Source organism: Pelophylax lessonae (assembly GCF_965119305.1).
Source record: "Pelophylax lessonae genome assembly, chromosome: 12".
In the NCBI taxonomy this organism is placed as follows: Eukaryota; Metazoa; Chordata; class Amphibia; order Anura; family Ranidae; genus Pelophylax; species Pelophylax lessonae.
In genome coordinates, this window is record NC_138779.1 from 36,576,454 (window position 1) to 36,590,907 (window position 14,454).

Below are 14,454 nucleotides of genomic sequence, written 5' to 3' on the forward strand. Positions count from 1 at the left end.
ATAGGCACGGATAGGCTGCATTAATGGGCACTGATGAGGCGGCACTAATGGGCACTGATGAGGCAGCACTGATGGGCACTGATGAGGAGGCACTGATTTAGCTGCACTGAGAGGTGGCACTGATGGACACTGAGAGGTGGCATTGATAGGCAGCACTGATAGGCGTCACTTATGGGCACTGGTAGGACGCACCGATGGGCACTGGTAGGTGGCACTGATAGGTGGCAGTAATGAGGAGGCACTGATAGGCACTGATTGTCAGCACTGATTGTCAGCACTGGTGGGCAGAGTTACTGTTAGAAATCATGGGGCCCCATACAGCCTACCTGACAGCCCTCCCCCCCCCCCCTTTCCTGGCCAAAAGTGACCGGGGGCATAGATTTATCAATCCCTTTCTCTGCAGCCTCAGCAGCACAGATTAATGAATAGGAAACGTTCTAAAGCTTCCTGCTCATTCACAAACTGAAGCATAGTAAACTAGTTTACTATGCTTTGGTGATGAACAGACACAGGAGTGATTGGTTACCGATCGCTCACTGTATTCATTCAGGAAAAGAAGGGGCAAGTATATGACATTTACCGACCCCTTCCCTCACTCTCTATCCTGAAATATCCCAGCAGCTGCCGGCGGGAGGGGAGAGGAGGGAAGCCAGAAGTGCTGCGGGGGAAAGGGACAAATGGAGGGCCCAGACAGCAGATGGAAGGGGCACGTGTGTAGGACCAATCCCCATGCAGTGCAGCTGGAGGAAGAAAGAGGAAGAGAAGCTGGCACCACTGCAAGGGGAGACAGAAGAGGAACAGTGGCTGCAATAAGTAAAGCCGGCCCTCCTGCTTAGCAAGTGCCCTGGCCCCCTTTTGAACTTATGGGGCATGGGTCCAGTATGGGAGGGCTGGCTGTACTGCCTTATCAGCAGCCCTGCTGGTGGGCACTAATTGGCAGCACTGGTGGGCACTGTTCAGACTGCACTTATAATCAGAACAATGATAATCAGTGCCCTGATTATCAGTGTTGATGTCCCTTTACCACAAGCCGGTTATCGGCTCTCTTTTTCTCTCCTCATGCGTTAAAGGGTTCACCCATTTGCATCAGAGTTCAGGAGGAGGAGGAAATGCTCAGAACCTGTGTGGGAAGTGGAGTAGAGAAGAACACAGCAAAATGAGCAATGTGGGCTAGCGGGTGGCTGAGACAAGGTTGCTGAACCAAAGGGGGTTATGTTGGGACTTTAAATGAGACTCAAGGCCATATTGAGTCTCCATCCCTATATGCAACAAAGCAAAAAAACAAAATTAAAATTTGAGACTTTGTGTGAGGAGTGACCAGTTTGAAAATTGGACATAAACATATTTGATAAACAAAGAAAACAAAAAGATATAATAAAAATTGTATGTTTATTAATACATCTGAAGAAGTTTTTTTCTGTTGGCCTGTTTTTGACAGTGAAAGGGACTATTTGCTTTTAATAACATGCTTGGCTGATGATCTCTGGCTCCAATATTATAGTGTATATATATAATAAATGACTTTTTGTAAACCAATCGCATAACAAATAAATGACTTTAAATATTACTTAGATATACACATTATCTTGTCCTGGGTGGAGGAACGGCCAACTTTATTATCAAACTCACTTACCGGTATTTCTGGCTCTCTTATTTTCCAAGGGGTTCAGTGCAATATCCTGTTTAGGATTGCTTTTTCCCATATCCCCTCCCTCCCCCCCCCCACAAAAAAAAAGTGGGCTACACTCTTTAAGTCAGGTAAATATAAAATATTGCATACACATACTTATTTACTAATAATATTTCTAGCCACATATAGAGCTCTCAGCTCTCTTATACAGCTCAGTAGCTCAAGCAAAAATTTGTTGGAGAACGAAATGAGTCAGAAGACAAGCATTTCCAACTTTCCTTTCATTTTTCTGTATATTAAGCCTGGTACACACTAACAGGTTTTTTTTTTTTCCTTCAACCCAGCGGGCTGAACAAAAAAAATTGAAGAGCTTGGGAGGAGCCGCTGTACTAACTATTCGACGCTGGTACAGCCAACTTCCCCCGCTGAGATATTGTAATCTGACAGGGGATCACCCCCCCCCCACCCCCCGGCCAGAAGACACTGGTTAGTGCTCTCAGTCAATGGCGAGTGCTGATTGTGCCAATTGATGAGTGGGGATACGGACAGTGGCGGCTGGTACATAGGGGGCGCAGGGGCGCCGCCCCCCCCCCCCCGAGGCAGAAAAAAAATGTTCCTTTAATTGCAGCGGGGCGCCGGCCAATGCTGCTGCTATGGAGGGGGTGGGGTTTTTGTCCTCATGTGCTTTTTTTCTGATGCTTATTGGCGGCCCTTTAGAATGTGCTCGGGGCGCATAGCGATGCGCCACCGAACACTCCCACCTCTTGCTTGCTGTCCAATGATTGGTGTGGTGGCGGTGGGCAGTGCTTGGGCGTCACCGTCTCCTTCCCACCTGAGCCGGCCCAGACGACGGTCTTTTGTCTCAGCTAGCTTGCTGAAGGAGGACGCCATCGCTGTGTGAGAGGAGGAGAGAGGATCTAGAGGCTAAGCGTTCCCGTCCCGACTCCCGACCCCTGCTGCCTGCTGTGAGCCTCAGCCTGACTGTCATGTCTTCAGTACTGTAAGTGACTACTTCGTTCGTGCTTCAGCCAGAAAATAGCCTCTTGTCTGATCCCATTTTTTTTTAGAATACATGACGCCCCCCACTCCCCCTGGATGGTTTTATGCTTGCAGCTAAGTAAGAGTAGTAAAGGGGCTCTTGTATTGTATTTGGGGGGACAATCAGCATTTTATTAGGGCCCCTCATACAATGCTGCCCCCCCCCCCCACACACACACACACAGTTGTGTCCTCTGCTCTCCCCCTCCTCCCCTCACACACACACACACACACACACACAGTAGTGTCCTCTCCCCCTCCCCCCCCCACCACACAGGTAGGTCTTTCTCCTCCCCTGGCTCCCCATATTATGTAGTGACCTAACCTGGCAGTGGCTGTATTGATTAGAGAGCACACAGCATGTGCTGATATCTTCCACACACACAGTGCTATTTCACTGCTTGATAGGCTTATTTTAGGTCTGGTTCACATGTATGCGAGTTTGCACAGGCACAGAAGCTTATTCATTTGAATGGGTTGCCATGCCTGCGTTTCCTGCAGAAAAAAGATGCATGCATCATTTTAAAAATGCAGTGGCCTTGAAATCGCTATTTGGACTATGCGATTTCCCTACAGTTCCTGCACCAGCAAACATGCTGCATTTTGAGAAAAGGGTTGGATCCCCGATACCTAAATTAGTGGGTGTAGCCAACGTCCCAAGAGAATATTTAGGAGCAAATTTTGGTGCCTCAGGTCAAAGGAGATGGGACTTTAAGGGCTCAGTAAAATAGTGTATTTTATTAAAAATATATTATTTACTGATAGCAAAATAATAATACAAACAATGTAACACAATAAGTGCCAATGGGTTATAGACCCATGTGAGGAAGTGAAATAGAACGAAAGGTGACAATGTGAAATGGTGACTTTAAGAACTCTGTCTATTTAGGCTCATGTGTGTGAGCTTGTTGAGAAAGAGTGTCTTGTCAAACTTCCGACGCGTTTCAGCATTAGTATATTCCCTTTATCAAGGAAGCGGGGAGAGTTCACCATATCTGGAAAATATATAGTGAATATATATTAAGAAATATAGTATAGCACTATTTATAAAAATAGTGAATAATGAGGTATGCACGTACATGTGATTAAGCGGTCAGGTCCCAGGCTTTGGTATTCCCATTGCTTTCCCAAAACTATTCACACAGGATTTGTAGAGGAATAGCTGTCTGTAAAGATATATGATTGAGGCAGTGATGATATTGCCAACTTGGTGTGAATGAAAAAAGAAATATGTATTGAGCAGACTTACATGGCGTAAAGATTGCTTGATATGTGTGAGGAGGGAGGAAATCCTTCTCATTGGCCTAAAAATATGACATATTGGGTCAAGTAATTGATTTGATAATTATTTGAGAGCACTATAGTAAATAGTGCTGGTCACTTACAGTTAGTGATTGAAGTCTTAGTTATAATGATCCAATTATTGATTTGGAGGCCAGTGGAGAGTATGTTCTTGCTTTACTTTACTTTACTTTAGCCTGCATGGTGGAACAGATTGTGGTTTGTGTTGGCACAAATATAATTACTTTAATTTGTACTGATGTATAAACATGTTGGAGACTTACATTGAAGGGAGTTCCGGATTCAAAACAGCAGGGGGGGCCCTGGTCATGGATCCTGGTAATTCCCTGGTGAGAGAATTTGTGCTGGTAAGCCTTAGAAAAAAGGCATTTTGGGCACTTGCAGAAGAAGTACATCCAACAATGCAAAATAAAGCATTGTTGGATGATGAACTTACGGTTAGTAGGGCTGGGTTGGCAAAATGAAAGTCCAAAGAAGCGTATCCTAGGGCGTCCGTACCGTCCCTCAGCTGGAGGGAAGTGGCGCCCTGTTAGAAATCCCCGGCTATATATACCCCTCGGCGCATGCGCACTAGCGCAGCCGTGCGTCATGACGCCGATCAGGGGCCCGGGTCAGCATGAGGGAACGATGCGCGCGCTGATGGAGTTGCGCGCGCACATCTCAAAGCCGATCCGGCCTCGGGCCGGCGTGAGGTCGTGATGCGCGCGTCGATGGGCTGCGCGCGCACCTTACCTATGATGTGGTGGGCATAAAGAAGTTGTTCCGTAGCCGCCGACACAGGAATAAGACACAGATCTAAGAGGGTGCAGTCCCCAAAGTCTTTGTCAATCCCCAGAGTGGGATACTCTGGGGTTACCTGTGCCGGGTGGGTTTGGGAAGGCAGAGAGGGAATATGACAATCCTGGGTAGTTGAACCTGTCCTAGTCACGATGTATTAGGCATATATAACACAGGGCATGAATAAATTTGAGGTTATAAAAGACGTCAATTTATTCGCCTGGAATTTATTATTAAAAGCCACTTACAGCAAAAAACCTACAATGGAACCAACACCTACACCATTGACTGCGGCCGAATATCGAGCAATTAGAGATCTCAATTTATTGTTAGAGGAAGGAGGATTAGATGATCTCGAAGATACGGAACCACTTATAGACAGCGAAGAAGAAGACATCACCACAGGACCCCCCACAGAGACACAATTCAAGAAAATATCACACATCTTCCCCTCTCTTAATACAAATCCGGGCCATCGCACTTTTTGTACGCCAAACTACAAAAAAAAACGAAAATTTACGTCAAACCACATACTCCACCAATCTCACACGTAATCAAAGACAAGCATTTAAAGAACTACAAGAAAATGACTCCATCACTATCAAACCTTCAGATAAAGGGGGTAATGTTGTCCTAATGAACAACGAAAAATACAAAGAAATGTGCCTTAACATCTTGCAAAATAAAAAATATTATCAACAAATTTCCCCCTTAATGGTACACAGCTTCAATGAGGAATTTTACAAACTCGTTGACAGAGCATACAATAACAAAACTATCCCACAAACTCTTTGGGAATTCATACGAACGAAACACCCGCGAGTGCCAACATTCTACGCACTCCCTAAAGTGCATAAAGATCCACTAAATCCGCCCGGACGACCCATTATTTCCGGAAACGGATGTATTACAGAAAACATCAGTCAGGTGATTGATGCTCACCTCAAACCTTTTGTTACCAAACTGGCATCATATGTCAAAGACACCGGACATTTACTTCAGATATTAGACAACATCTCGATACCAACAGACGCTTTCCTCGTCACCATTGATGTTGAAACGCTTTACAATAATATTCCTCACTCTAAAGGCTTAAAAGTGGTAGAAAAAAATACTTCAACAAGAAAGCAGATACGATGTCAACTTTAGCACCTTTATTCTACAGATGTTGAGGTTTATATTAAACCACAACATCTTTTCCTTCTGTGGTACGTATTATGCACAAATATGTGGTGTGGCGATGGGCACAAGTTGTGCGCCCACATACGCCAATATCTACCTAGGCGAATGGGAAGAGGATTTCCTATCATCAGAACATTACACTAAATACACCAGTCACATTATCCTGTGGCAAAGATACATCGACGATGTTTTCCTCATATGGACCGGATCAGAAACCCTTCTACTAGAATGCTTAAACCAAATGAATCAGAACCAATTTAATATGTATTTTACCATATCATACAACTAAACAAAAATACAGTTTTTGGATACTTATATCTATAAACACGACGCGGGCAATCTTTTAACAACACTCTTCAGAAAACAAACAGCCGGCAACACAATACTTCATGCCAAGAGCTTTCATCCCGAACCCCTCAAAAATTCAATACCTTACAGCCAGTTCCTCAGACTCAAGAGGAACTGTACCAACCCTTCGGAATTCCAAAAAGAAGCCAATGCCCTAACAGACAGACTAACAAACAGAGGATACTCAAAAACATGCCTGAGAAAGGCATTTAATCGAGTCAACAAATTGGAAAGACACGAGATTCTGTATAAACAGACTAAAAAGGACACAAAAACAGATGCCCCTCCCACGAGAATCATTATGCCCCCTCCCACGAGAATCATTATGCGCTTCTCAAATGAACACAACAAAATAAGAAATATAATACAAAAGAACTGGCCCATTCTTACTGAGGACCCCACACTCAAAGAACTGGTACCTGCTCATCCCCTCATCACTTACAGAAAATCACGATCTGTACATCAGACTCTAGTAAGGAGTGAAATGAAATCCCAAAGAGACCCCCTGTAAAACCGTGTGAACCTTTCCTTGTGGCTCCTGCGCTCAATGCGCAGTGATACTTAAATCCACACACTTACTTCTTCCTAACGGTGAAACCTTTATTCCCGTCATTTTGCCAACTGCAAAACCAGGGGGGTAGTATACATTATGAACTGTGAATGTGGAGCATTTTACATCGGGAAAACACGTCAAGAATTTGGACTGAGAGTCAATAAACATATACAAAGCATGACCATCGGTAATTTTCATCTTCCACTAGGCCGTCATATAATATAACCCAACATCATAAATATAAGATTCCAAAAGTTTCCTTTTCTGCATTAGACCGCATCCACATTCCAGCCAGAGGAGGGGACTGGAATAAGTCCCTTCTACAGAAAGAGATGCGGTGGATAAAAAAACTCAATGCAACAACACCCCCTGGATTAAATGAAAGTGAGAGCTATCGCCCTTTCCTAGAAGGTTTCACTTCAGGAAAAACTGACTGATAACATACATTCCCCGGCATCATGCCCATAACTATAAAACTTTCTGTTTTATTCTACATATCACACACCAGACAGTTTTTTCTTCAAAAAATCCCTTCTTCCCTCTCCCCTATATCATAGTTACATAGTTACATAGTTACATAGTTAGTAAGGTTGAAAAAAGACATCAGTCCATCCAGTTCAACCTATGCATCCAGTTCAACCTATGAATGCGTGTGTGTGTTTGCTTTTAACCGTACATTGTATACCCCTGTATGTTGTGGTCTTTAAGGTGTCCATCTACTAGTTTTTTGAAACTATCGATGCTCCCTGCTGATACGACTGCTTGTGGAAGAGAATTCCACATCCTTACTGCTCTTACAGTGAAGAACCCCTTACGCACTTTAAGGTTAAACCGCCTTTCCTCTAGTTTTAGTGAGTGGCCACGTGTATTATTGTACCTCCTTTCTCTGAATAGTTTGTTCCTTATGCTCGGGTCACCAGTACAGTATTTGTACATTGATATCATATCCCCCCTCAATCGTCTTTTCTCCAGAGAGAAAAGGTTCAGTGCTTGTAGTCTTTCCTCATAGCTGATGTCCTCCATTCCCCTAATTATTTTTGTTGCCCTTCTCTGGACTTTCTCCAGTTCCAGCACATCCTTCCTGAGGACCGGTGCCCAGAACTGGACAGCATACTCCAGATGTGGCCGGACCAGAGTCTTGTAGAGTGGGAGAATAATCTCTTTATTTCTGGAGTGAATCCCCTTTTTTATACATCCCAGTATTCTGTTGGCTTTGCTTGCGGCGGCTTGGCATTGCATGCCACTGCCAAGCTTGTTGTCTACCAGTACCCCCAAGTCCTTTTCCATCCTAGACTCACCCAGAGGTTCCCCCCCTAGTGAGTAGCTTGCTTTCTGGTTTCTGGCACCCAGGTGCATTACTTTACATTTTTCAACATTAAACCTCATCTGCCATGTAGTTGCCCACCCCGTTATTTTGTTCAGGTCTGCTTGCAAGGTTTCCACATCCTGCATAGAAGATATTGGCATGCCTAATTTAGTATCATCTGCAAATACTGAGATTGTACTAGATATCCCCTCCTCTAGATCATTTATGAATAAATTAAACAGGATTGGTCCCAGGACAGAACCCTGGGGGACCCCACTTTCCACACCCGCCCAATCCGAGTACTCCCCATTAATCACCACCCTCTGTACTCTCCCCTGGAGCCAGTTCTCTATCCAGGTACTCACCTTATGGTCCATACCTACCTTCCTTAGGTTGTACAGTAATCGTTTGTGGGGAACGGTGTCAAAGGCCTTTGCAAAGTCCAGATACACCACATCCACAGGCTTACCTTTATCTAGGTGGCTGCTCACTTCATCGTAGAAGGTTAATAGATTGGTTTGGCAAGAACGATTTTTCATGAATCCATGCTGATTACTACTTATAATACCAGTTTCATTACTAAAGTCTTGTATGTGGTCCCTTAACATCCCCTCCAAAATTTTGCAGACTACTGATGTTAGGCTGACCGGCCTATAGTTACCCGGGATATATCTCGGCCCCTTCTTAAATATTGGTACCACGTTGGCTTTTTTCCAATCAGCTTTCATAATTCAGAAATCATAATTTCATCTTGAACATGACATGTATGTTGTCATTTGGTATTACCCATCCATGCCCACCAGTTACCCCATCTAACTGGATAGTCCCTTAATTTTCCAGTTGTAACTATTATTGCTGTTTAATATTATTTATTACTCTCAATGTATAATTATTCTCATTATTTTTCCTCATTATCTTTAATCATCAATTTTGTATTACCTATGTGTTATATATGCCTAATACATCGTGACTAGGACAGGTTCAACTACCCAGGATTGTCATATTCCCTTTCTGCCTTCCCAAACCCACCCGGCACAGGTAAACCCAGAGTATCCCATTCTGGGGATTGACAAAGACTTTGGGGACTGCACCCTCTTAGATCTGTGTCTTATTCCTGTGTCGGCGGCTACGGAACAACTTCATTATGCCCACCACGTCATAGGTAAGGTGAGCGCGCAGCCCATCGGCGCACGCATCACGACCTCACGCCGGCCCGAGGCCGGATCGGCTTTGAGATGTGCGCGCGCGACTCCATCGGCGCGCGCATCGTTCCCTCACGCTGACCCGGGCCCCTGATCGGCGTCATGACGCGCGGCTGCGCTAGTGCGCATGCGCCGAGGGGTATATATAGCCGGGGATTTCTAACAGGGCGCCACTTCCCTCCAGCTGAGGGACGGTACGGACGCCCTAGGATACGCTTCTTTGGACTTTCATTTTGCCAACCCAGCCCTACTAACCGTAAGTTCATCATCCAACAATGCTTTATTTTGCATTGTTGGATGTACTTCTTCTGCAAGTGCCCAAAATGCCTTTTTTCTAAGGCTTACCAGCACAAATTCTCTCACCAGGGAATTACCAGGATCCATGACCAGGGCCCCCCTGCTGTTTTGAATCCGGAACTCCCTTCAATGTAAGTCTCCAACATGTTTATACATCAGTACAAATTAAAGTAATTATATTTGTGCCAACACAAACCACAATCTGTTCCACCATGCAGGCTAAAGTAAAGTAAAGCAAGAACATACTCTCCACTGGCCTCCAAATCAATAATTGGATCATTATAACTAAGACTTCAATCACTAACTGTAAGTGACCAGCACTATTTACTATAGTGCTCTCAAATAATTATCAAATCAATTACTTGACCCAATATGTCATATTTTTAGGCCAATGAGAAGGATTTCCTCCCTCCTCACACATATCAAGCAATCTTTACGCCATGTAAGTCTGCTCAATACATATTTCTTTTTTCATTCACACCAAGTTGGCAATATCATCACTGCCTCAATCATATATCTTTACAGACAGCTATTCCTCTACAAATCCTGTGTGAATAGTTTTGGGAAAGCAATGGAAATACCAAAGCTTGGGACCTGACCGCTTAATCACATGTACGTGCATACCTCATTATTCACTATTTTTATAAATAGTGCTATACTATATTTCTTAATATATATTCACTATATATTTTCCAGATATGGTGAACTCTCCCCGATTCCTTGATAAAGGCAATATACTAATGCCGAAACGCGTCGGAAGTTTGACAAGACACTCTTTCTCAACAAGCTCACACACATGAGCCTAAATAGACAGAGTTCTTAAAGTCACCATTTCACATTGTCACCTTTCATTCTATTTCACTTCCTCACATGGGTCTATAACCCATTGGCACTTATTGTGTTACATTGTTTGTATTATTATTTTGCTATCAGTAAATAATATATTTTTAATAAAATACACTATTTTACTGAGCCCTTAAAGTCCCATCTCCTTTGACCTGAGGCACCAAAATTTGCTCCTAAACATGCTGCATTTTTAGATGTGTGGGCCACACAAAAAATAGTGCATTTGCGTATGCAGGAACCACAGGTAAGTCGCATGGCGCAAAAGCAGTGATTTCATGGCCACTACATTTTATAAATGAATGATGCATGCACCTTTTTTCTGCAGGAAAAGCAGGTATGACAGCCCATTTAAATGAATAGGTTGCTGTGCCTGAACCAGGCCTAAAGCAGTAGTAAAGTCATTTTACAAAATAAAAACTCTGATCCCCGCTGCCAGTTTGTCATAATGTGCTAGTATGCACTGCATACTAGCATATTATGACAAACGTACCTGCAAACTGAGTCTTTCATTCCACCCCTTGGTCCTTGGCACATCTCTCTTCTCCCAGTCTTCTTTCTGGGTTCTCAACCTTTGACCGCTTGAATGGACAGGATGCAGTGGCGTCACTCCTGCACATGTGCACGGGGATAACATAGCCGCAACACACAGAGCATTCTCTAAATGTTATGTGAGCTGCGCATGCCTGATTCAAATCCTCAAATCACATTATCGCTGACAGGTAGGGGGGACATTTATAACACAAGAGACCACTAGGGTCTATTCTGTTATAACCACATTAGTACCAGGCACTTTTACCCCCCTCCTGCCCAGGCCAATTTTCAGCGCTGTCACACTTTGAATAACAATTTCTATCAGTTTGGTGCACTTTAATAAGGGGCACTGTAATGTATAAAGGGGCTTTGTGATAAATGGTACCGTAATGTATAAAGGGGCTTTGTGATAAGGGGTGCTGTAATCTATAAAGGGGCTTTGTGATAAGGGGTACTGTAATGTATAAAGGGGCTTTGTGATATGGGGTGCTGTAATCTATAAAGGGGCTTTGTGATAAGGGGTACTGTAATGTATAAAGGGGCTTTGTGATAAGGGACACTGTAATGTATAAAGGGGCTTTGTGATAAGGGGTACTGTTATCTGTAAGGCTCCTTTCACAGCTAGGCGTCCCAAATCACAGGCGTAATCGCCGCCATTCTGCCTGCAATCCCAAATCGCTGGATGCCGTTGTGATCCCCATCACTATTAAGTGCACCCCGATTGTGGCGCAATTTTGCCAGGATTGTCACCCGACGAATCACAGTAAAATCACGCAAACAGAATTGTGGGTACGCCTGTCGCCCAAAAGACGTTATTTTTTGGCACTAGGCATACTGCAAAACTGTTTGCGCGATTTTACAGTGATTCAAAGTCACGTCATTTTTTTACCGCATTTTTTGCAGCAAAGCAATGCCTATTACATTTTTCTGTTTGCGCCCCCCCAATAATTTAGAGCACCAGCCGCCACTGGATACGGACCACTCGGTCCGCATTCATCTACCTGAATTTTATTGTAAGTTATCTGTTGTCCTTTAATAAAATTCATCTTATATACCACACTATGGAGTCTTTATCTATTTCTCATGAGTGAACTGCCAAGGGGATATATACCTCCAATTTGTGTGGCTATCTATCCCAAACTCCCTATAAACTGAGCCAGTACCACCATTGGAGTTCCACAGAGGATTATTATACCTATGAAAACGCCTTATGTATCCCTTATTGAGGTGAGCGGCCACTGCACTCAATGTTGGATTCTGTGTTGGAATCTACTCACATCGGTGACACTGTTTGAATTGATTGTTCACATCACATTTTGGATCCCCATTTTTTTTTGCTTTATAAACATTTAGTTTCTGCACATTCACATGGACTTTTTTTTATTGATTTTTTTATATTAATTGTCACTTTATGAATATTTCGATTAAGTGCAGTTTACCCTTTACACAGGGATTTATGCTTTGGATTCCATTGATATAAATTATTGTTTTAAGAGTGTTATACTGTTTGATATTGTTTGTGATTGGATTTTTCACATTTATTATTGGAATTAGCGCCAATTTTTACACAAATTTTGAATTTTTTATCGGTATGTGGTGACACTACAGAAATTGGCAGCTTTTTTATTGTTTTTTCATAGATTTTATCACTTACATATTTCACCTTATTATTATTCTCATTTACTTCACTGGTAGCGCATTGGTCACTTGCCTATTTTTCAGTTGGGTATATTTTCCCCTTTCTCCATTGCCTTTTGCTTTCCTTTTTTGTTCAGCTATTTGTGTGGCCCCATCAGATAGCCATTTTGCTTTCCTGCATTTCTTTTTCTTTGGGGTGGTTTTCATTGCTGCGTCTTGTACGATTTTACACACTTCCTTCCATAGTTCCTCAGGCACTCTGTCTATCAGATTTAATTCCTTAAATCTGTTTGTCACCTCCACTAAGTATTTACAAGGGATCTGATTTAGATCAGATCTTAAATGTCTAGTGGTGTTTCCCACTTTCTTCAATTTAAGCCTGAATTTTGCCATAAAAAGCTCATGGCCTGAGCCACAGTCCGCTCCAGGTCTTGTTTTGACTGACTGTATAGAGCTTCTCCATCTTTGGCTGCAGAGAATATAATCAATCTGATTTCTTTATTGGGTATTCTTTGCAAAGTGAAATATCACCTCATTCACTAAGCACTGAGAAAATGACCTTGTAAAGTGCAACTTTACTCAACAGCCTATTTGCCTTTAGTAAATCAACCCAATTGTCTTACCAGTTCAAGAAACAACAAGCAAACACAAGGATGTCATTTCATTGACAAAAGCTTGTCTAGAAGTCCTCCACAGGATCTAAGTTAAATATAAAATATGATCTCATATTGACTTTATTGCAATTCAATTTCAAAATCCTAGTTCGACAACTTTTTTAATTTGCCAAATTACAGTCTACCTGAATTTTGGCAGAATTGATCATCACACTTCAGAAGTAAACTCTTAGGCCCCTTTCACACAGGGACTCCATTTTTCTTAGCGGGCGATCGGCAGATCGAGCAGGAGGATGACAGCTGTTCTCCGCGCTGTGTGCGGAGACAGAGCTGTCAGGTCCCCATGCATCTCTATGGGGGAATCGGATGAGAACGGACTGTCTGTCCGTTCTCATCTGATCCACCAGACGGATAGAAAATAGGGTTTCCATCCGTCCGGTTTTGACGGATCGGATCAGATCGAATATCAGCAGACATGTCTTCACTGACATCCGATGCCCCATAGAGATGCATGGGGCATCCATTCAGATTTGCCTGAAAAATGGACAGGCGGATCTGAACGGACTCCCTGTGTGAAAGGGGCCTTACTTATAGTGGAAACTTTCCTGTAATGTCCATATTATGTTTTTTTTTTTTTTACAGCGATCAGGAGAAAGAAATGCATCTAAAATCATCAATCAAACAGATTTTGAAATGTGATTTTGAACAGGAAAACATAACCTTCCCGGTGTTATTACCACTTGCTGATTGCATTATGAGTGCATGGTTACTGGAAGCTATCAGTAAAAATGAAGATGAATACACGAGGAACCTGTAAAAGATCCTAAAGCTGAGTGATAAAACCAGGAGGCCAGCTGATAATCATTGGGATGTTAGATACAACCTTTGGGATTGTTGAAGAGGATCAATTTTTTTAAATATAATGAGGACTTTGTGAAAAACACCCTCGATATGCTGGGTTTAGGCATTGATTACTTTGCAGTGCAGAGGAGATGCAATGACAGCGATCTCACTGATTATAGCGCTATTATATTCGTTGTAGCACGCAAAGGGGAGTAGATGATCGGAGCCAATGGAATTCATCTCAGTGTGTAAATGTTACACACAATCTACAGGCAGCAAATAGAATTATTTAAGGACCTACTAATGGCAGTCAGAAATCACAGCAGCTGTGCTAAAATCAACAATGT